Source organism: Lactuca virosa, chromosome 2, assembly GCF_052849685.1.
Source record: "Lactuca virosa cultivar CGN04683 chromosome 2, Lactuca_virosa_CGN04683_v6, whole genome shotgun sequence".
NCBI classification, from domain to species: domain Eukaryota; kingdom Viridiplantae; phylum Streptophyta; class Magnoliopsida; order Asterales; family Asteraceae; genus Lactuca; species Lactuca virosa.
Genome location: NC_136427.1, coordinates 126,066,929 through 126,090,294, shown reverse-complemented (window position 1 = coordinate 126,090,294; position 23,366 = coordinate 126,066,929). Strand labels below are relative to the sequence as shown.

General features: G+C 40.3%; 1 long non-coding RNA gene across 2 annotated transcripts; it reads left to right on the top strand.

The window, feature by feature from the left end:
• The first annotated feature begins 3,151 nt into the window (after nucleotides 1-3,151).
• Nucleotides 3,152-6,743, top strand: LOC145156496 (uncharacterized). Of its 2 annotated transcripts, none has more exons than XR_013736751.1 (6): nucleotides 3,152-3,498; nucleotides 4,094-4,408; nucleotides 4,565-4,633; nucleotides 4,780-4,866; nucleotides 4,977-5,048; nucleotides 5,375-6,743. It is a non-coding gene; the product is annotated as an uncharacterized LOC145156496 (long non-coding RNA). The 2 variants fall into 2 exon arrangements; XR_013736750.1 differs by having other exon boundaries at nucleotides 5,364-6,743.
• Nucleotides 6,744-23,366: the final 16,623 nt, after the last annotated feature.

Sequence of the window (23,366 nt, the reverse complement as noted above, 5' to 3'; positions counted from 1 at the left end):
ACCTGTAATGAAAAACAAATCACAAACATAAGGGGATCGGCAAAGCCCCCGACTTTAGCTCGTCGAGACTCATATATATATATATATATATATATATATACATATATATATATATATATATATACATATATATATATATATATATATACATATATATATATATATATATATATATATATATATATATATATATACATATATATATATATATATATACATATATATATATATACATATACATATATATATATATATATATATATATATATATATATACATATATATATATATATATATATATATATACATATATATATATACATATACATATATATATATATATATATATATATATATATATATATATATACATAAGAGGGGGGGGGGGAGTGATGCACACTCACCATCCATCTCCACGAAGAACTGAAGCATCTTCCCATGCGCACTCCAGGCGGCGCTCATACCGACTGCGACCATCATGTAGCTCTCCCCATTGAAGGAAAATCTCCTCAGCGCTTGCGCCACAGTCTCGTTAGCACCCTAGAGTTAAGGCGTTAAGTCGGTGAAATTCGTTCTGCAAGGATAGCCAAAACCGACCAAGTTGCGGTTCACCCATAACCATTTCTCTTGCCAGTTCTTCGTAGGGTCCTTCTGGTTTATTATGAATGCATGAACACCCTGCCACTGATAGAACATATGCATGCCGGACTGGGTAGAGGAGTTGAAGTAGTACTTGAAAGCCCAAATTGAGGAAGCACACCCGAAGCTCCACATGCATTCTCGAAACCAACCATTTTGTTGATGGAATTAGGAATTAGATGGTCCACAAAAAAGCCATATTGGCGCATGATTTCATTGAGATCTGCCTCGAAGATCGGGATGGGGACTTCGACCTTGCCTTCCTGCGGCTAGGAAATGATCGCCCCCTTTTGAGAATATTGCACCCCGTGCTTAGGAACAAAGCTGAATCGGCCCTACAGGACCTCAAAATCACTTGATGTAGGCTCGATTCCGGTGTTCAACGTTGCCAGTGATTACCGATAACAAGTGTAAGATGAAAGAGAAAAGAAGCAAAGAGAAAGAAGAGACATTTGAGGAGCAAAAGAGCGAAGAAAAGGAAACCATCCCTGATAAGAGAAGTATTAAATGCGAGGTGGGAAAGCGTGTCCTGATCAAGGCTAGAACAACCCAGCTACATCATCCCAACACATAAGTCTACTAGCCTAGGGGACTTGTTAACGTATCCCTCCTGGAGTACGTCAAAGATAACGGAGGAGTTATCTAGAGGACGACCTAGCTAATGCTTGCTACCCAGCATAAGTGCTAGGCTCGAGCCCTCGCGGCCTCGCACTTAGACACCGTCACTCTAGCGCCAAGGCCCAACACAAAACAAGAACCTCCAGTCTATGGCAATCCAAAACAGTACTAACCGCTCCCCATAGCGATAGGTGTAGCGCTTAGAATGTTGCCTTTAAGTTGTTCTGCACCAATAGCAGATAACCGCTAATGGTGCATGATCCGCCAATAGGACGCCTCCATGTCATGTCGGCCTACATAAGAAAAAAGTACTGTCGAGGACATGCTCTCATAAAGACACGTATAAAAGAAGCCCTTATTCACTATAAGAGGGGATCGCCTCATTATCTACCTTAACCGAAATCCTATTTCTCTCATACAGTTACTGACTAGACCGTCGGCGCTTCGTTCCTGGACCTCCTCCCGGACGATAACCGACATCAGTTATTTCTTTGTGGTGATTCTCAGGCTTAACCCAGACGAAGCTATCCCCAAACGGCATTATGCTTGGAGCCAATTTCACAACAATATATATATATATATATATATATATATATATATATATATATACACACACACACACACACACACACATTAAACCATGAAATGTCATAAAGTCAGGAACTTTATGACTTAAGACATCCCTTTGAGGTTAGATCTATGATTTGGACGATTTGGTCTTAAGCATTAAGTCCTAAAGTGAGAATTGGCCATCAAGGGAGTACGTTGGGCGTACGAATGAGTATGCACAGCGTAGTGCATTGATTTCCCGATTTCCTCACTATGACGGGTTGTATGCTGGGCTTCAGCATGTAGTATGCGGTGCGTACTAGGTTGGTACGCGGGGTGTACTCACAAGATACACTTATGTGCCACTTTTGGACTTTGGTTCATTTGGGTTATGGCCATCTATTGTTGGGTCAGGTATGGGAATGGTAAAATAGTCTTTTACCCTTAATATGGTAGAATAAGAGTGGGACCTTGGATTTTAGGTTATTACACTAATTATTGAGTTGGATTGATCTTTGATATATTCAATTTGAGAAGACATTGTAGCGGTAGGGAGTGTGTGATTTGTTGACATCAGACTGAGGTGATTTTGCTCACTATATTGTAGGACACTAGGGTTGGATGTGCCTGTTGTCTTTGTAACTCTTGGTGTATGCATGTATACCTATTTCCTATATGTAAGTGGGAATAAATAGACCTAGGGGTGAAATAGACCCGTACGTTTGAAAATTACCGATTGAGTTGAAATAGACTCGGGGGTGACATAGACCCGAGGGGGAAATAGACCCGGTACAGCCTTTAGCTGACACTTGAGTTGAAATAGACTCGGGGTGAAATAGACCCGATACAACCATGAGCTGACATTTAAGTTGAAATAGACTCGGGGGTGAAATAGACCCGGGTGTGAAATAGTCCCTATGCATCCTTGATTTGACATATATGTATGATATGCAATATTTTGGGGAACTCGCTAAGCTTTGTGCTTACTGTTTATGTTTATGGTTACAATTACTTCTGAATCGAAAGGGAAGGACCCGACGTGACTGCACATCATCCCCCAGCGCTTTCTGCACTGATTATTTATGGTTTTATTATGATATTTAAATAATATAATCACTTTGTTTGGTTTTGGAACAACTCGATGTTTGGTTTTAAGTGTTATTAAAATGAAATTTTTTTCTATGAGATTTGGGATGTTACAATCTATATATATATATATATATATATATATATATATATATATATATATATATATATATATATATAAACCTTATCTTTCTCCTGCCTCCAAACTGAATTTCATCCGCTTAATTTGACGCCACGCAGCCTCCCTTTTAAACGACACCATCAATATCACCATGGCCTCATGACAATTTGTGTCGTTCCGCGGTACTGCACATGTGATGGGTTTAAAGAAAGAACATATGGTATCAAGTTGAATACCAAGGAATTGAACCCTCACTGCTTCGTCATCATCAAGTGTCGAATATTATTTTGGTGCTGCCTAGAGCCGATTTACAATGTTCAAATGCGTCCAGGTAACCCATCCTTAGAACGACACAACTTCATTCTATATAAACCCCTCTTCTCTGGTTCCGTCTACAGCGCGTCTAAAGTTTTCAAACATGGCACATAACTCAAACGCCCATGAAATTGGATCGGCACACCCATTTTGGGACGCTGGTTTTTCAGGTATGTGTTTTCTAAATTTTTTGTTCTAATCTTGCTATTCCGACGTTCAAGAAAACTCGCTAATTTTACCCTAATTCGAGAAATTCATTCATTTGATTTTTGGATTACCATATAGGGTTTTAATTCGTCTTTTTGCGATTGAGTTTTCTATGGCCTCTTCTCTCTTTGTCTCTTCTTCCATTGCCGGATGTATTCTCTTCAGAAATTGTTTTAAGATTTCCAGTTTATAGTGAAAGTGGTTCTCTCCTGGAAAAATCTCGGATTATTCTACGGCTTATACATTCGTAACAAAATCTATGGGTTTTTAGTTTTATGTATGTTTTAGGCGGATTATGTCTTTCTTCTTTAGGTCGTGTGAGAATCGCTATCTTGATGTATGTTCATAATTTGGTTTGTTTTCTATACAAGGTTATTTAGGCTTTGATGGTTTTCTCATATATTTTCAATTGGAATGGATGATGTTCAACCTGGTTATGTTGTGCATCACCTGTGAAGGATTCCCCCTACTTGATTTGATTGTAATCAATGATTATCATTTACTGCTTGTTTTATAATCATTTGGTGGTTATAATCTCTTTATTATCTCCATTTACAGATGTGATGGTTGCACAATCTGGTTGTTGATGAACAAATAGAAGAGAACTTGTTCCACTTGCTAGATAATGAAACTGATAACGAGTATGTATCCAGTAAGCAGTTGCAGACCAAAGGTTTTTCCCCTTGTGGGTTTTTCTCCTGGAGATGGTGGGTTCAAGCCTTGCTCGAACCAAAGTGGCGAATTATAGGTGCTGGGGAAAGGGAGGCGATCACGTGTCTAACGTTCCCGTGTACGCTAACATATATTAACTCCGCCGTTTCCAAAAAAGTCTCAAACCATTGTCGTGTATGCACATAGACAAAAACGAAACCGGTGAGGCATGAAAACTACAATTTTTTTAATTATTTGAAAGGAATTATGAGCTGGGATTAGTTTTTTGCTTGAAGAGAAATGAGAAATCTCACATTTGAATGTGAATTGTACAATCTGACATTTGATTTCTCATACAATTTTCCTTTGATTTCATAGGTGCAGATTGTGTTTTTTGCTGATGTAAACAGGAACAAGAATATAGCTATGACTGTTTCACATTCTTAGGTATAATTTGTTATTTGATTATCAGATTTTAAATCAATTTTTTATTCTCAGATTTTTGGATTTAGATGTAATCCATATCTACTCTACTCCTTATCGGTTTTTCCAATTGAAAGTGTTTGTAAGCTTAATGTTTTGTTTCCATGCAGTGGTTTTTTGAAAACTCTCGTATACGAGACAAGGCAAGGAGGGAACCTGAGACTACCTTCCATTTCTAGCAAGAACTACTTTAATTGGTAAATCATCTTTCGTTTGAATATTTTATTTGGCTTTGTTTAATCTGTTAAAAGTTTTAACTTGAATTGGTGCAAATTAGTATTAATGAAACATGTTTCCTTGCTTTTAGAGATCAGGAGATAGCTACCCCTTTCGCTTCTTAAGATCAAGAGTTAAAGATGAGGCCGGACAACGAATGCAGGTAGATTACTTCTATTACTGCATTATACTTTGGCTTCCAATATTTTTTTATTAAGGTCAGTATACTTTAACAATAACAAGTGAAAACATACATACAACCCCAACTCCAATATGTTTGATTTATGTGACAAGGTGGTCATTCAATGTTGGTATATTTGAAATAGTTGTATTTATTTATTTTTTTTATTTTTTTTTTTAAATTTGGTTCTTAATACTTTTAAAATAAATTATTTTTTCAGACAATGGGGAAATAATATGTTTCTCAATATTTTGTTTAATAAGTTGTTTGAGTAGAATACTAATTTAGAATTCATAGATTGTTGCTAGGCATAAGAGACGGGCCAATGATAGAGTATTTTGGAGGTATAAGAACGGACAACGGACGGAAAAGCCATTTATTTGGACGACATCAACTCCTACCGGTAATATTTAATATTTTATTTATTTTTCTATATTGTTGATTTTGGTCATGAGCTACGCTTTTTTTTAGATTATACTCTTTAATAACGTGATTTTATTTTCTTACCAATTTTTTTACCTATAAGATCAATGTACTTATTTTTTTACCAATGATACCAGAATACATGGTTCTTAACTGACAATAACAACGTCCATAGAGTTTCTTAACATTATGGAAATTATTGAATCATATTTACTACATTATGAAGATACAAGAAGATTATAAGTTAAGTTAGTAATTTGATTTTGTGCTTATATATGTCAATAATCGTTCTTAGATAACTTTTAATATAAACAAGAGAAGTACATCTCTTATGTCCTATAATAATATTTTTATCTATGAGTTAAATCATCTCACACTTCTATCTTTTATGCACTATATTTCACTCTGACCCTTGCTAACTATTTCCTCTTATTTTTCACTACATTGCTAAAGACTAGAGTCTCAAGGTAATTGCCAATAACATTGTTAATGAATACAATACGAACTATCATTTTACGTTTACACATTTTTTTTTTCAGTCTCATATAATTTTTTATGTTTTATCATTTGTCCAAATTTATCATAACAAACTAATCGGCATTTGCATGCATTTTTTTTAATTTTTAATGTTTCATCCATTACAACCGTGTTATATTCTTTTGATGTCCACCGGATTCCATCTGTGGATGGTGGCATTGACCAATCACATGATGATCGTGGAAGCTCCAACAGTTAGACACGCGACATTAACCTCAAGGAATGGAAGTAAGAGTAAACGAAGATGGGAAAGACTCATGGCAACCCCTATAAGGCCGAAAAGGTATATGTTCCTTAACAGCATTAAAGGAAAAATCATCTTCGTGTGCTTATCTCTTTATATCATAATCGATTCAATTTATATAATCGTTTGATATTTTGTTTGTGATTGTATCTACCAAGTTTCACTTGATACAAATTGATTTGGAACTACACCCTTGAATTTTTAACTTGGCTTTATAAAACTCCTTAGCTCATCTCTTTATTTTCTATCACAACAAACAATCGGTGTGATCAAGCATTGCTATTATGATTTGGCACATACAGTAGTAGCCTATTTATTGAATTTTTCGCAGGAAGGTAATTGATGTTTTGTGAATTTTAGTTGTATGCTTCACTTTCTACACTTATTAGTATTTATAATTCTATCTAGGTCTACTATTATGTTTTTTATGGAAAAATCCTTATTAAAGACAAGCTTGTAATTGATTGGGACAATTTTTTTTATGTAGAGAAATAATGTTGTAAATAATGATGTGGAAGTGATGGATGGTTTCTAACAATACGTGTGATTATTTAAAGTTCAATAACAAAATGGAAGATGTCGTTAGTGGATTTTCAACCCTTTATGCAAGCAATCACATGATTTATCTTTGAAACAGTTCTATTGATAGTATTAATAGCCTTGATATGATTTTCTTGCACATTTTTGAAGAAAAAGAATTCTAAAACCAAGATCTTCGAAACTTTCTAGAAAAAGACTAGGGTAGCTAATTTATAATAAATATTATACTAATAAGTCTTTTTTCTCTTAAATTCAATGTCAAAATAGCATCCAACTATTAATGGGGCACCAATAATAGTAATACCTATGTAATTTCATTTTGTTAATTGTAAGAGCAATGTCCTATCATCTTTTTACCAAATATAGAAACATACTTTGTGTCTACTAATAATAGAAACATGCTTAATACTTTACGTATAATAACAATGTACTTCTCTTCAAAGATATAGACAATGGTAAAGGAAATACCCATATTACCCTCTATGGGTCGTGCTTAGCACGAGCCTCAAAACATACTAGTATATATATATATATATATATATATATATATATATATATATACACACTTGATAGATTAGTTATATTAAAAAGGGGAAAAGACACATTAGCCCCACAAACTATTTTGAATTTACCCATTAAGTCCCAAAACATTTTTGGGTGCTTTATGAGATAATAAAGTAGATGTTCGCTTGCTTTTTTGGTCCCTGCTACCTTATATAGTAGATTTCAACCAAATTCGCATTGACTCGTCTCACTCTTCCCTTCCTTCTTATTGAATTCCCTTCCATCTTCTCACTTCCAACTGTATCAATTTCTCACATCATTTCCAACCAAACCCTCATTTGTGCGTTAACTAAATCCTCTACCAACAACAAACCCACCTCAGTTGTGCAACTACTAACTCCCCGGACGGATTTCAACTTCCTATGAACAACGAAAACAGGTATCCCTTCATTGGTATCGTGGGTGGCCCTGAATTCCTTTGCACATGACTCACCATACTTAAATCAATCCATAACGTCCACTTCGTTTCTAGTTTGTTGGAGGTTTCATAATGATGGAAGTACAGTTTATAATAGGGTTTACCTTTTCCCATCTCTCAAATACATTGACTCCGATGACTCACATGTTTGCGGGATTGTTAGTGCCACCAATCAGCTCCTGTGGTATGCTGGAAGTGGGGTCAATTCAATGAAGATTATACCCTCAATTGATCTCAATTTGGATCCAGTGTTACTGTTGGAGAGAATTATGTTTGTGGGTTCTCTGAATTTGGAGAAAAAAGGTGCATAGTAGGTAACAGTAATACTTTCAACATCACTAACAATTCTCCGGTGGAGGAATTACAGTGTGATTTCTGGCGATTATAATCATGTTTGTGTCATTAATTCCACTAGTGGTTTAGAGGGAGACACTATGATTTTGAAACCAAATGGTGGGTTTAAATCAGTTTCCATTGGACATAATCGTTTTTGTGAATTCAGGGATAATTGAACAGTGATTTGTTGGGGCAGAAATGGTTTCAGTTTATCGAAAAACCTACGAAAGGTTTCTTTTGAAGGATTATTGGCAAATCGCAGTGTTTCTTGTGGGATTTTGAATTCAAACTATTTACTCTTCTGTTGGGGAAATGAATCTTTGAATCCAAATTCTGTTATTTTAGCAAACGTTGTTATTGGTTTATGCACAACTACATGTGATTGTGGTTTAATTCTAAACTCCAGAACATTTTAAGATAGAATGTGCAAACTCGTTCTCACTCCTCCCTTCACAGGTGGACCAAAAAAGCAGTATCTGAGCAACGACAAGCATCTTAGATCTCTAATAATTTGAAAAGCAGGGAATAGCATAGCACGATGTAGTGTTGTGACGTATGTTGACTTTTAAGTCTGTCTATTTGGATCAAACCTACTATATTAGTTAGCGAGGACCAAAAAAGTAGGTGGAAATCTACTTTATGCCCCGATAAAGCACCAAAAAAAGTTTTAGGACTGAATGGGCAAATTCAAAATAGTTTGTGGGGCTGATGTGTCTTTTCTCCTATTAAAAAATATAACAGATCAAAATTGAAAATAATATATAATACTAGGTGTATCACCGTAAATTTTCAAACAAAATTTTCATTTTCAAAGCACATAATTCTCCATCTCACATTTCAAAAACCACAATTGTCAAAATGTCAAATACACAAATTCATAAATTGTTTGATAAAATCCAGGATCCTCAAAATCATAAACTCCATCTCGTGTGTACAATCAAGTCGGCACCTTCCCACGATCCTGAGAAGTACCCGCAACACATATCACACAACATTGTAAGCACAAAGCTTAGTGAGTTCCCCAAAATACCATACACAATAATTAGCCTCTCATGGCTATATCTCGATAAGGACCCTCCGGTGATGTGTCTCAGTGAAGACCCTCCGGTCTCACAACTCCGGTTGGACCCTCCAGTCCTAACCAATGAAGCAAAAGATAACATACAACATATATAACAAAGAAGATGCACGGAATCACATAACTCAGTATAAGCATTTAAGACCCTCCGGTCACTCAGTATTACCACTCAGGTAAGTATAGTGAGAAGACTCACCTCGTAAGTAAGCAAGTAGATTTAGCACCCCACGAACAGTCTAGACTCTGCCTACATAATATAATTATCTCTAATCAACAATTTGTAATAACCCCAAGCTAACTCTACCACTAGGTCTCAAAAGGGTGAAAAGACCATTTTACCCCTCCATGGTCTTCAAAATCAACTATTGACCAAACCCTAAAAGTCAACGGAAGTCAACACTTGAGTGAACAGCCCATGTTGACCGAACTCGGCGAGTGCACCTATGTGACTCGTCGAGCTCCCCTGTCCTCAGGAAATCAGGAAAATCCCAACTCAACTCGTCGAGTTGTCTCACCAACTCGCCGAGTTGTAGCGCGTTCATACTATCAGGGAAACCCTTGTTGACTCGTCGAGTTGGTTCATGCACTCGTCGAGTCCCTCTAGACCAATTCTCATTTCGACGATTCTAAGCAGAAATAATGTCCCAAACTCTAGATCTAGCCTCCAACGGCTGAAATACCATGTAAAGCTGCAAGCTTTACGTCCATGCATGGCATCTAGGGCTCAAAATGCCATAATAAGCTCTATATGGGGTCTAATGCATAAAAGCTTGTCTCTAGCTTGATAAAGCTTGGATCTTTGGACTCAAGGGACCTCCTTCAGTCCAGATCTGATGTATCAACTTCATGTCATGCTCAAATGACTCAATACCCAAAAGATGGATGGGAGAAAGCCCTAAAACTCCCTAAAAAGATATCTAACAAAAGAAATTATCAAGGTGGTAGCTTTTTACCTCCAAACAGAAGCTAGCACCGAAAAACTCTTGATCCAAAAGCCTCTTGTCGTTCCAAGCCTTTATGCTCTTCACTCCCCATCCAAATGTGCACTAGAACACTCCAAGTTAGCTCATCTCTCTCTCTCTCTCTCTCTCTCTCTCTCTCACACACACACACAAATGGATACACACGATTAGGGTTTCTCACAAAGGGTTGGAATGATAAGGGAGGCAGAAACGAGGGCTTAAGGTCCTTTAAATAGGATACAAACCCTGAAAATTAGGGTTTTCTCACCCAGCTCCTACTCGTCGAGTCGGGGTCCTCCGACTCGTCGAGTAGACTCTAAAATCCTACGACCATTACACTCTCTACTCGGCGAGTTGGTGCTCCCAACTCGTCGAGTTTCCCTGCCAAAATGAATGAAATTAATTAAATAATATACCTGGGACTTTGGATGTTACAATGCTCCCCCACTATAATCAGACTTCACCCTCGAAGTTATCCTCCGGAAACAAGTCGGGGTACTACTCTCGCATCTCGGACTCTGGCTCCCAAGTCCATTCGGATCCCTTCCGATGCTGCCACTGAACCTGAACCAAGGGCATCTCTTTATTCCTCAAAACCTTCACCTTCCTATCCAAGATTTCTATCGGCCTCTCAATGTAGTTCAAGCGCTCATCAACCTGAATGTCCTCTAATGGAACCACTGTCGTCTCATCGGCTACACACTTCCTCAGCTGGGATGCGTGGAAAGTGTTATGAATATGTCTCAACTCTGCAGGCAGCTCTAACCGATAAGCTACCTTCCTCACTCGAGCGATCACTCTGAAAGGACCGATAAATCTAGGACCCAGCTTTCCCCGCTTCCTTAATCGGATCACCCATTTCCATGGGGATACCTTCAGGAGGACAAAATCTCTGACTTGGAACTCCAGTTCGGATCGTCGCTGGTCTGGGTAGCTCTTCTGAAGACTCTGGGTCGTCAGTAACCTCTGTCTGACCTGTTGAATCTGTTCGGTCATCTTGAGCACTATCTCAGTGCTCTCCATCACCCTCTGCCCTGCCTCTCCCCAACAAATTGGAGTTCGGCATCTCCTCTCGTACAAAAGCTCGAAGGGAGGCATACCGATACTGGAGTGATGGTTGTTGCTGTATGAAAACTCAGCCAAGGGCAAATATGTGTCCCAACTTCTACCGAAGTCCATAACACATGCACGCAGCATGTCCTCGAGCGTCTGAATCGTCCGCTCACTCTGACCGTCTGTCTGCGGGTGATAGGCTATACTGAAGTGCAGCCGGGTACCCAACTCCTCATGAAATTTATTTTAGAACCCGGAAGTAAATCGTACATCCCGATCCGACACAATCGATGTTGGCACCCCGTGTCGTGCCACCACCTCTTGAACATAGGTCTCGGCTAATTTTTCAGCAGAAGAGCTCTCACTAATCGCCAGAAAGTGAGTAGTCTTCGTCAACCGGTCTACAATCACCCATATCGCATCAACGCCTTGTGCGGTCCTTGGTAATTTGGTGATAAAATCCATAGAAATCTGCTCCCACTTCCATTGGGGAACCTCTAAGCGCTGCAACAGGCCATGTAGACGCTGGTGCTCCGCCTTGACCTGACGATAGGTCAAGCATCTCTCAACTACCCATGCCACATCCCTCTTCATACAGAGCCACCAATAATCCCTTTTCAAGTAGAAATACATCTTGGTGGCGCCCGGATGGATCGAGAATCTCGACTTATGGGCCTCCTCCATCAAAATGCGTCGATCTCCACCCGTAAGCCCACGACTATCAGTCTCAAACTCAGAAATCTGCCCAATCACCTGCTCTCTCTTACGGTTCTCTGGTCTCACGGCCTCCACCTGGGCCTCTCGGATGGTATCTAACACTGGAGTCGTCACTGTCATCCTCATGCACACGTCTCGGATCGGAGCACTAACTGCTCGGCGACTCAGGGCGTTGGCTACGAAATTAGCCTTCCCAGGGTGATAAAAAATTTCACAGTCGTAGTCTTTCACTACATCCAACCATCTCCTCTATCTCATATTCAGGTTGGGCTGATCCATAAGGTACTTTAGGCTCTTATGGTATGTATATATGGTGAATCGAACACGATATAGATAATGGCGCCAAATCTTGAGGGCGAACACCACCGCCCCCAACTACAAATCATGGGTGGGATACCACGTCTCATGAGGCTTCAACTGCCTCGATGCATATGCAATCACTTGTCCCCTCTACATCAACATGGAACCCATCCCTGATATAAATGCATCACAGTAAACTACGAAGTCCTCCACTCCCTCAGGAAGGGATAACACTGGAGCTTCGCACAATCTCTGGCGAAGAGTTTCGAAAAAGGCCTGCTGCTAGGGCCCCTAAGAAAAATTAACACCCTTCCTGGTCAATCTGGTAAGAGGAACGAAAATCTTGGAGAAATCCCTGATAAATCTCCAGTAGTAACCTGCCAGGCCAAGAAAACTCCTGATCTCGGACGGGGACTTCGGCACCTCCCATCGCATAATTGCCTCAATCTTGTCCGGGTCGACCAAAATCTCATTCTGGTTAACGAGATGCCCTAAGAACTGGACCTCTCGTAACCAGAAATCACACTTGGAGAATTTGGCATAAAGTCTCCCCGTCCTCAATACTCCAAGAATCTCCTGAAGATGCTCCTCGTGCTGCTCTCTGGACCTCGAGTATACCAAGATGTACTTGATGAGCACGATCACCGACCAGTCCAACATGGGCCTGCACACTCGGTTCATGAGATCCATGAACGCTTCCGGTGCGGTGGGAAGTCCGAAAGGCATCACCACAAACTCGTAGTGCCTGTAACGAGTCCTAAAGGCCATCTTCTGGATATCTTCCTCCCAAACTCTCATCTGATAGTATCCAGATCTCAAGTCAATCTTGGAAAACGAAGATGCCCCTGCAACTGATCGAATAGATCGTCGATCCTCGGTAGTGGATAACGGTTCTTGATCGTCAACTTGTTCAACTCCCGATAGTCAATGGACATATGGTGTGAACCATCATGGGTCGGCGATCCCCATTGTGAGCCACTCGGTCTAATAAAACCCTTCCCCAGCAGCTCCTGGAGCTGCGAGGATAACTGCTGCATCTCAGGCGGCGCAAGGCGATAAGGTGCCTTGGCAATAGGCGCCGCACCCGGAACCAAATCAATCCCGAACTTCACCTGCCTCTCAGGAGGCACACCCGGTAATTCCTCGGGAAAAACATCCGGGAACTCGCACACTATCAGAACCTCGGAGATAGAACCGGCCTCTCAGTGACAACCCTCGTATCCATCACATATGCTAAAAAGCCCATATATCCCTGCCATAAACTTTGTCTCGCCCTGGAAGCAGAACAGAAAGCTGACCCAGATCTGGTCCCCTCGCCATACACTGTAAGTACTCCCCCACTAGGGTCTCATATGGTCACCATATGACGTTGTGACAACCCGAAATTTCTATTCTGTACAACAATTCAATTCAATAGAAGTCAGAACTGTTTCTTCTAATTTTCAAGCTTTTGGGAATAAGTTTGAGTGTTTTAAAGTTAGTACTTTAGGAGATATCAGGAGAGAGGATGCCCTAGGGTTTATTGTGCAACAATAATATCCCAAAACTCCAAGAGTTTGGAGTTTACGGCCTAAACAAAGGTGTTTACGGCCGTAAACCCTAAAAGGGGGTATAAATATGACACTGAGTCATTATTTACCACTTTTCACATTTTCAAGATCCAAAACCCATTTCTCTCTCAAGTATCATCCGACTTTTCTTCAAGATCTTCAACTTTGTAAGTGTTTCTATCCCTAAAAAGTTGATATCTTACTTAATCTAGTGATCTTACATGATTCCATCCGTGAAATCATTCCAAAAGTGTAGATCGTCAAGTTTCACCAAGAACACCAAGAACACCAAGAACACACACTAGTGTTCTTGAACTTTTAGCACCTTTTCAAGCTTCTACCTAGTAAGTACTTCTATCCTAGTGTATTACAAGACTTGTTACACTTCAAATCATCAAGAAAACACCCAAGAATCAAAGGATCAAAGGTGTTTACGGTCCAAGAACACCTTGGACCGTAAACCCTAACAAAGGGGCCAAAGTGGCCCTAGTCCCTTACCAAGCCTTGGAAACTAGTCTAGACCCCTTCCTTGATGTGCTAGGAACTCAAAACAACAAAAAGACCATAAATCATTTGGGTTTACGGCCGTAAACCCAAAGAGAAGTGCTTAAACATGAAGTAGGAATGTTTCTTATGACCTTTAAGGCTTCAAAACACAAAATGGTCAAAGTACCATGAGTTTACGACCGTAAACTCATGGGTTTACGACCGTAAACTCAAGGGGTGATGGTCACAAAATCGTAAACTCCAAAAGAGTTTACCCTTGAACCCTAAACTCAATTACAAGGTCCTACCACCCTTAGATGCAATCCTTAGCACTTATAAGCACTTAAATCAAGTGTTTTACATGTCTTATGATGTCTTAACTTGGTTAATTAGTTGTTTAATGAGTAATTGGATACATATATGTGTAATTATATGTTAACTAGGATCCTTGTGTGTGTTCAAGTCTTCACTTGACACTTAGCATCCTATACATTCCGTTCATCCAAACCACTCACTGCAGGTGAGTTCATACCCCTTAATTAACCTTTTAAATGTTTTTAAATGCTTTTATGGGGGGGATACAAGTTGAACAATTATAGTTATTATATCAATCATGTGATTAATAACTACCAAACAAGTGGATTTCTTACTTTTCAAACTGTGTTACCAAACTGTTTTACTTCAAACTGTTTTACAAAGTCTTTTATATACCAAATGCTTTTATCAAACTCTTGTACATGTCAAATACAAGTTACTTAAACTCTTTTAAACTTATATTCTGTTAAATGTGTATCTATATAGATATAGTTATATAAGTAGGATTGAAAGGACTTAGGACTGATAGCTCACCTTACTTCCTGTTCCTTGTTTGGTTGTGGACTTAGGGTATCAGGGTTATTTGTCCGAAGGTCGTTTGAATCCTAGTTATATATTATGTATATGTATATAGATATAAAAGGTTACTTCTTTCATTCAGTTCAATACCTTTGGGTAGCAAAGGTATACACAAACATGTTCATACATACAAACAACATTACTAGTAAGCTATAATAGGTATAGTTTAGGGAGATACTAATACTATTACTAAATCAATGAAACATACAATGAGTCAGTTCATACATGAGTCATAATACATAGTGATGAGAAACAAACGTAATACATAGTGATGAGAAACAAACATAATACATAGTGATGAGAAACAAACATAATACATAGTGATGAGAAACAAACATAATACATAGTGATGAGAATCAAACAATACATTACAGAGAGAACATACATACAGGCTAGACAGAGGAAGAACACACAATACAGCTAGCACATACATTACATATACATTACTTCAGTTATGTGAGCCACGTAACGGGGCATGACACTACCTGCCATGACCGTTTTTGTATCCAGAATCTCCTTAAGTGGGGAGCGTATGAGTTTGTGTATAGATCTATACTAGATTGACTATCCTACACCTTGCTGCTCGCTACAGTGGGACTTGCAAGTCTACGGGTGCCAAACGTCATTTCTTACGACGTCTTACATCGTCGTTTTTCTATGAGTCGGTAGCAGGGTACAGGCCGATCACATGGTACTTTAAAATCACGATTGGTTTAAGGTAGTTAGTAAAGCAGTAGTTACTTAATACAACACTACAGTACTATTTCATTTTCCCATTACATTCACTTTGTGAACATTCACACAATGAACAGTAATGTAAAAACTATATTTTTGGTTAATGATAGTCAGATTTGGGAAAATACATACTCTTACAAGAGACACACACACAGACACTAGATGCCTTGGTAGAAGGCTACTTTTAGTAGGAAACATAGGGTTTTCTAGGAGAATTCAAACTTTTAGAAACTTATACAAACATCTTACAAATGCTTTCATACAAATACAGACACTAATATACTTATGATCTCACCAGCTTTAAAGCTGATAAACTCTTTCAAAATAACTTGTATTCTCAGGTCACCAGTAGACAGGTGTCGGTGCCAGGTTTTGAGAAGATGGAGCTCGTTCAAGACTCATCTTTTATTTTGATACATATTTTTGGTGTCTATTTAACTTGACAGAACACACTTGTATGAAATTATATTATTAATGCAATGGATGATGTTGTTACTTGTTTACTACTTTGCATTGTTGTGATACTGTACATGACGTCCTTCACCCCGAACGTTTCCGCCGTTTCGGTTTTGGGGTGTGACAGATTGGTAGCAGAGCATTGTTTATAGTGAATCGAGTGTATCAACCGATAAAAGATATACGAACTATAAACACAGCGGGATTAAAATACTCTGATAAAGAGTTTATACTTTTAAATAATAAAATATTTAACCAAGTATACATACCTGCATTCATACTAAAATCAGTGTCACTAGGACAAAACAAAAGTATTACGATTGTTGGGCAGCACAAGTAGACTTAGAGACATATGGTCAACCCTGGGAAGATGTAGCCCGATCAACTACATTATCCGAGGAGTGAGTAGCATGTGCCTAAGTGTGGTTGTGAGGTTGCAACAAGTCTAAAAACTTACCAACACTACTACAACGAGAACAGAAGAACAGAACATAAACGTAAAATACTATAGGAGTATTTTGTGTTACTATTAATTACTTATCTGAGAACTAAAGGTCTTTATTAGTATGTCAATAGTTGCTGAGTGGATACACTAAGGTTATATGTGTCTAGGATATCATACACTTAGAATCTGTGATCTTTGCTTTACTTCCTGTTCCTTGTTTGGTTGTGGGCTTAGAGTTAGGGTCACTTATTCGAAGGTCTATCCTGTCTTGGTTACACATGACTGGTATGCACTACGCAAACGTTGAAGTAACTGATAAAGATCATCTTATAATTATCTAATTAGTGCATCTATTTAGTTATTTCTTTATCCCTTTTCTCGCGTAGATATCATGGCTGGATTCCATATCCCCGGAGACCCGTACTACCCCAACCACGGCAATGCAGGATGGCTGGGGGAGAAGCCAGAAGATGATCACCCAATCCCATTGGATGATCACGAAGCTGAAGGCTTTTCTGATGATTCTGACTCGGAGCCGGAAGTCAACAACCACCCCCCAGCTGCTCAAGACCCAAACCCAAACCATCGTCCAGCATTTCAAGGACCCACACTTCTGTGGGCCACAAACTTGAATAGATGGAGTCAAGAACTCACTCTAGTAGTTCTCGTCGCCGATAGAGTCTCATCGACTTCTCTTTTGGATATAACCTAGTTAGTGTAAAAAAACTCTAGTCTAATTTCCTATCTTTGTAAATCTTAGACCCGTTAGGTCTTGATTAGGTAGTTGTCTGTCCAAATTTTCCCATCTTGGTTGATGTAAGGCCTACTTCTAGGTCATTTTTCCCGAACTCGTTACATCTGTAATACCAGTATTATTGACAGATACCTAATCTTATGGAAATCAATATCCAATTGCTATCATCTGCTAGCATTAGATCATCCTTCAATCGTGCTATTCAATTGTGTTGGGCTATAGAGAGTTAGTCCATGAGTCATTCTCATCAATTTTCCTATTAAATTCTTATCAATATCTTCGTCTTTGTAAACTTATAGTTGAAAGATGCCTCCACATCGATCGACAAGACGTGATCCTCCAATCACTGCAACACCACCTGCTCCTCAATTCGATACAGCAGCTCTAAATGTTGTTGTAGCTGCGGCTGTGGCTTCAGCCATGGCACAATATCATTCTTCTGGTTCCACTGGAGGAGGAACCCCCGTTCAATCTAATCATGGTGAAATCCCTGTGCGCTTGAGAGAGTGCTCCTACAAGGACTTCTCCAACTGCAAGCCAATGTCCTTTAAAGGGACTGGCGGAGTCATTTCCCTCTTGCAATGGTTCGAAAAGACGGAGTCGATCTTCGAGATTTGCTCCTGCTCTGCAGCGAGTAAAGTCAAGTTTGTCGCTTGCACTTTCGAAGGAAAAGCCCTGACATGGTGGAATAGCCATGTCAAGTTACTAACTCTTGTAGTGGCAAACGACATGGGCTGGGAAACTTTGAAAGACCTCATGATTGAGGAATACTGACCGAGGGGCGAAATCCAAAAGCTAGAGGAGGAACTATGGAGGCTAACCATGAAGGGCTCCGACATAGTCTCCTACACCGCCAGGTTCTGCGAACTGGTGGTCCTCTGTCCCAACATGGTTCACACAGAGGGAAAGAAGATCGAAAGGTACATAGGGGGCTGGTGCCTCCATTCCAGGGCAATGTTTTGGCTTCAAACCCCACTACATTTGATAGTGCCAAGCGATTGGCACAACGGCTCATACACCATGGGGTTCGTACCCCGGCCGCAACAACGACCCTAGCCATCTCAGAACCCGTCAAAACCGCTGATTCCAAGCGGAAGTTCTGGGATGACAAAAAGAAGAAGAAGGCTGCCAAAAAGCAGCAGGTCGTGGCGGTTCATGCTGCGATAGCACCTGCCGCTGCTGCTCCGGTAAAGCAGTACGCTGGAAGTTTCCCTAAGTGCAACAAATGCAACTTCCACCACGTCGGTGCCTGCCGGAAAATGCAGTGTATGAACTGCAACAGGAAGGGGCACACAACCCGTTTCTATAAAGCTCCGGCGAGGCCAATCAACCAAGTCCCCGGCACAGGAGTGGGCCAAGCTTGCTACGGTTGTGGCGAGGTAGGCCACTACAAAAGAAACTGCCCGAAGGCAGGGAATGCTGGTGGAGTGGCAAGAGTTCTGGCCATAGGCCACGAGGAAGCGGTTGCCGACCCCACAGTGGTCACTGGTACGTTTCTCCTCGATAACTCTTATGCATGCATTCTGTTTGATAGTGGAGCGGAGAGGAGTTTCGTGAACCAAAAATTTTCTCATTTACTTAAGCAAAAATCACGAGCACTTAAAGAACCGTTCACTGTATAAATGGCTAACGGAAAGACAGAGAGCACTAGCAGTATATTCATAGGGTGTACCCTAACACTAGATAGCCATTCATTTTCAATCGACCTCATGCCGGTCTCAATTAAAAGTTTCGACATCATTATCGGCATGGATTGGTTGAGTCTTCATCGTGCTAACATCATGTGTTATGAAAAGGCTGTTCGCCTTAATCTGCCGTCTGACGAAACTCTAGTAGTTTATGGCGACAAACCCGGCACGAACCTTCGTATCATCTCGAGCAGTCAAGCTCAAAAATTCTTGCGAAAGGAATGTCGCGCATTCCTTGCTCATGTGGTCGATGTGAGCCAAGAAACGAAAGACATTCAAAACATTCCAGTAGTACGCGACTTTCCCGACATCTTTCCAGAAGAACTCTCAGGATTACCTCCGCAACGACAAGTCGAGTTCAGAATCGACTTAGTCCCAGGAGCTACTCTCGTATCCAAATCGCCCTATCGTCTAGCACCTGCAGAGATGCAAGAACTGTCCTCTCAACTTAACGAACTGCTCAGCAAGGGCTTTATAAGACCAAGCTTCTCACCCTGGGGAGCTCCAGTATTGTTCGTCAAGAAGTAAGACGGATCGTTTCGTATGTGCATCGATTACAGGGAGCCTCAACAAACTGACCGTCAAAAATCGTTATCCTTTGCCTCGTATCGACGATTTATTTGACCAACTTCAAGGGGCGAATTTCTTTTCCAAAATCGACTTAAGATCCGGATATCACCAACTACGAGTGCTAGGGGAGGATGTTCCGAAGACAGCCTTCCGAACTCGTTATGGGCACTACGAATTCGTAGTGATGCCGTACGGATTAACTAACGCGCCTGTTGTATTCATGGACTTAATGAATAGGGTGTGTCGTCCTTACTTGGATTAGTTCGTCATCGTCTTCATCGATGACATACTTATCTACTCTCGTAGTAAGGAGGAACATAGTCAACATCTGCGACAGGTCTTAGAAACACTTCGTTCGGAGAAGCTCTATGCGAAGTTCTCGAAATGCGAATTTTGGATCCGACGAGTCGAATTCTTAGGGCACGTGGTTAGCGAAGAGCGAATACACGTGGACCCTTCCAAAATTAAAGCCATTGAGAGCTGGTCAGCACCGAAGACGCCTACAGAAATTCGTCAATTTCTAGGCCTCACTGGCTACTATCGTAGGTTCATTCAGAACTTCTCCCGCATTGCGAAACCTCTTACAACACTGACCCAGAAGGGCATGGCCTTTGACTGGGAAGAGAAGCAGGAGAGAGCGTTCCAAACACTCAAGCAAGCCTTGTGCACCACACCAATACTATCCCTCCCCGAAGGGATAGAAGACTTCGTTGTCTATTGTGATGCGTCAAATCAAGGACTCGGATGAGTTCTGATGCAGCGAGGTAAGGTCATCGCCTATGCCTCGAGACAGCTGAAGACACATGAGGTCAACTACACCACACACGATCTTGAGCTAGGAGCAGTTGTGTTTGCTCTAAAGATCTGGAGACACTACCTGTACGGAACAAAAAGCACTATCTTTACAGACAACAAAAGCCTACAACATATATTCGACCAGAAAGAGCTCAACATGAGACAACGACGGTGCGTCGAACTACTCAGTGATTACGAATGTGAAATTCGTTATCATCCCGGCAAGGCTAATGTAGTAGCTAACGCTCTAAGTCGGAAAGAATATTCTGGTCGTAGAGTCAAATTATTGACTATGACTATCCATTCGCACTTGTCCACACAAACTAGGGAGGCTCAGCTCGACGCTTTGAAACCTGAAAATGTGGCGGGTGAATCCCTGAGAGGGATGGATAAGAACTTGGAGGTTAAGGGTGGCGGAGCTTATTTTCTCATGGATCGGATCTGGACCCCGAAACGCGGTGGTTTCAGAGACTTGGTCATGAAAGAGGCGCACAACACTCGTTATTCCGTCCACCCGGGTTCAGATAAGATGTAGTTGGATCTTAAAAAGTTATACTGGTGGCCTAACATGAAAGTAGAGATTGCTACCTTCGTGAGTAAATGCCTTACTTGTGCCAAGGTTAAGGTCGAATACCAGAAACCCTCAGGTCTTCTACAACAGCCTGAGATACCAGAATGGAAGTGGGAGCGGATCACTATGGACTTCATAACCAAGTTGTCCAAGACAACGGGTGGACTTGATACCATATAGGTCATCATCGACAGATTGACCAAGTCTGCACACTTCCTACCTATCAAAGAAACCGACAAGATGGAGAAACTTACAAGAACTTACATACAGGAGATTGTACGACTGCACGGTGTTCCCATATCCATTATCTCGGACAGAGATAGTAGGTTCACTTCGAGGTTCTGGCAGTCGCTACAAAGTTCCTTAGGAACTAGGCTGGACATGAGTACAGCCTACCATCCACAGACCGACGGCCAAAGTGAGAGGACTATCCAAACCTTGGAAGATATGTTGCGAGCCTGTGTGATCGACTTTGGGAAAGCATGGGATAATCATTTACCCTTTGTCGAATTTTCCTACAACAACAGTTATCACACGAGCATAAAGGCTGCCCCATTCGAGGCCCTCTATGGCCGAAAGTGCAGATCCCCTCTGTGCTGGGCTGAGGTGGGTGATACCCAGTTAGCTAAAGGACGAGTTCCTGACAGCATTCTCACAGGTCCGGAAATCATACGGGAAACGACAGAGAAGATCGTTCAGATTCGTGAACGATTGAAAGCCTCTAGAGACCGACAGAAAAGCTACGCTGATAAACGAAGGAAACCATTGGAATTCCAGGTGGGCGACCGTGTTCTATTGAAGGTCTCACCCTGGAAAAGCTTGATACGCTTTGGAAAGCGTGGAAAGCTAAATCCAAGATACATAGGGCCTTTCGAGATTCTCGCAAGAATCGGCCCTGTAGCTTACAAACTTAACTTATTGTGCGAACTCAGTAACGTACATTCTACTTTCCATGTCTCGAACTTGAAAAAGTGTCTGTCCGACGAGACTCTTGTAATCCCACTCGACGAGATCGAGATCAACGAGAGCCTCAACTTCGTGGAAGAACCTGTAGAGATCATGGACCGGGAAGTCAAGCAAACGAAACAAAGTCGTATCCCGATAGTGAAGGTTCGCTGGAACGCCAAGCGAGGACCTGAATTAACTTGGGAGCGAGAGGATCAGATGAAACTGAAATATCCTCGTCTTTTTACTTAGTTATTTGTAACTACTTATTTTCTTAAACTCTAATTTCGGGACGAAATTCCTTCTAACGGGGGGATGATGTGACAACCCAAAGAGAAGTGGTCCAAGGACCGTAAACTCCATAAAGGAGTGAAAGGGTGCCCTAATCACTTCCTAAGGCTTAAACATGAAGTAGGAATGTCTCTTATGACCTTTAAGGCTTCAAAACACAAAATGGTCAAAGTACCATGCGTTTACGGCCGTAAACTCATGGGTTTACGACCGTAAACTCAAGGGGTGATGGTCACAAAACCGTAAACTCCAAAGGAGTTTACACTTGAACCCTAAACTCAATTACAAGGTCCTACCACCCTTAGATGCAATCCTTAGCACTTATAAGCACTTAAATCAAGTGTTTTACATGTCTTAGGATGTCTTAACTTGGTTAATTAGTTGTTTAATGACTAATTGGATACATATATGTGTAATTATATGTTAACTAGGATCCTTGTGTGTGTTCAAGTCTTCACTTGACACTTAGCATCCTATACATTCCGTTCATCCAAACCACTCACTGCAGGTGAGTTCATACCCCTTAATTAACCTTTTAAATGTTTTTAAATGCTTTTATGGGGGGATACAAGTTGAACAATTATAGTTATTATATCAATCATGTGATTAATAACTACCAAACAAGTGGATTTCTTACTTTTCAAACTGTGTTACCAAACTGTTTTACTTCAAACTGTTTTACAAACTCTTTTATATACCAAATGCTTTTATCAAACTCTTGTACATGTCAAATACTGTTACTTAAACTCTTTTAAACTTATATTCTGTTAAATGTGTATCTATATAGATATAGTTATATAAGTAGGATTGAAAGGACTTAGGACTGATAGCTCACCTTACTTCCTGCTCCTTGTTTAGTTGTGGACTTAGGGTATCAGGGTTATTTGTCTGAAGGTCGTTTGAATCCTAGTTATATATTATGTATATGTATATAGATATAAAAGGTTA